The sequence below is a fragment of the Hevea brasiliensis genome, chromosome 11 (assembly GCF_030052815.1).
Source record: "Hevea brasiliensis isolate MT/VB/25A 57/8 chromosome 11, ASM3005281v1, whole genome shotgun sequence".
Taxonomy (NCBI): domain Eukaryota; kingdom Viridiplantae; phylum Streptophyta; class Magnoliopsida; order Malpighiales; family Euphorbiaceae; genus Hevea; species Hevea brasiliensis.
In genome coordinates, this window is record NC_079503.1 from 38,907,551 (window position 1) to 38,908,324 (window position 774).

The 774-nt window shown below is 35.4% G+C and overlaps 1 non-coding gene across 1 annotated transcript; it reads right to left on the minus strand.

The window, feature by feature from the left end:
- Positions 1–253: 253 nt before the first annotated feature.
- LOC131170826 (small nucleolar RNA R71) lies at positions 254–360 on the minus strand. Its single transcript, XR_009141593.1, has one exon. It is a non-coding gene; the product is annotated as a small nucleolar RNA R71 (small nucleolar RNA).
- Positions 361–774: the final 414 nt, after the last annotated feature.

Consider the following 774-nt stretch of genomic DNA (forward strand, 5'->3'; position numbering starts at 1 on the left):
TGATATGAGTGTGGATGAATTATTGTATGGAAAATATTGTTGAGATTTTTAAACAGGTAAATATTGAAATACGCCAAATGATAATAAAATAGGGGAAACTCCGCTGGTTTCTCCTTAGAAAAATAATTGATATTAAAATATAACGAGAACAAAATTATTAAAGGAATAAAGTAAGATAAGATAGGGTGCTCTGGCACAGCGTGTGACATGCCTTGCTTGGCTACACTATAAACGGGTGAGGGATGTCACAGCTAAACTTAGATCTAAATTCAATACCTTCAGATAAAAACACAATGAATCTTTCAATGATGCATGGGAATGGTACAAAGATCTTTAGAGGAAGTGCCCATACCATGGCATCTAGGATTTGCTCAGTATTCAGAACTTTTACAATGATTTACTACCATTAACAAGGAGCACTATAGATTTAGCAGCTAGTGGAGATGATAAAGACCACTACAGAAGCTTTTGAACTTCTGGATAGGGTTACCTATCACAAATTTCAATAGTCAAATGAAAGAGGGGACATAAGGAGAATAGTTGGAGTATTGGAATTGGATGCACTGAGTGTAATGCTTAGTTTGACCCAATGTCAAAGAGGCTTGATGGAATGCAAGCTAATGCAATAGAAGCCAGTAACCAATTTTATGACCACTCTAGAGGAGGACACCAAAGTTTAGAATGCAATAACTACAGTGAACCCTCTATAGAATAGGTGAACTATGTGAACAAAATGGAAACTTTAACTAGAGAGTAATCAGAAACCTTATTTAA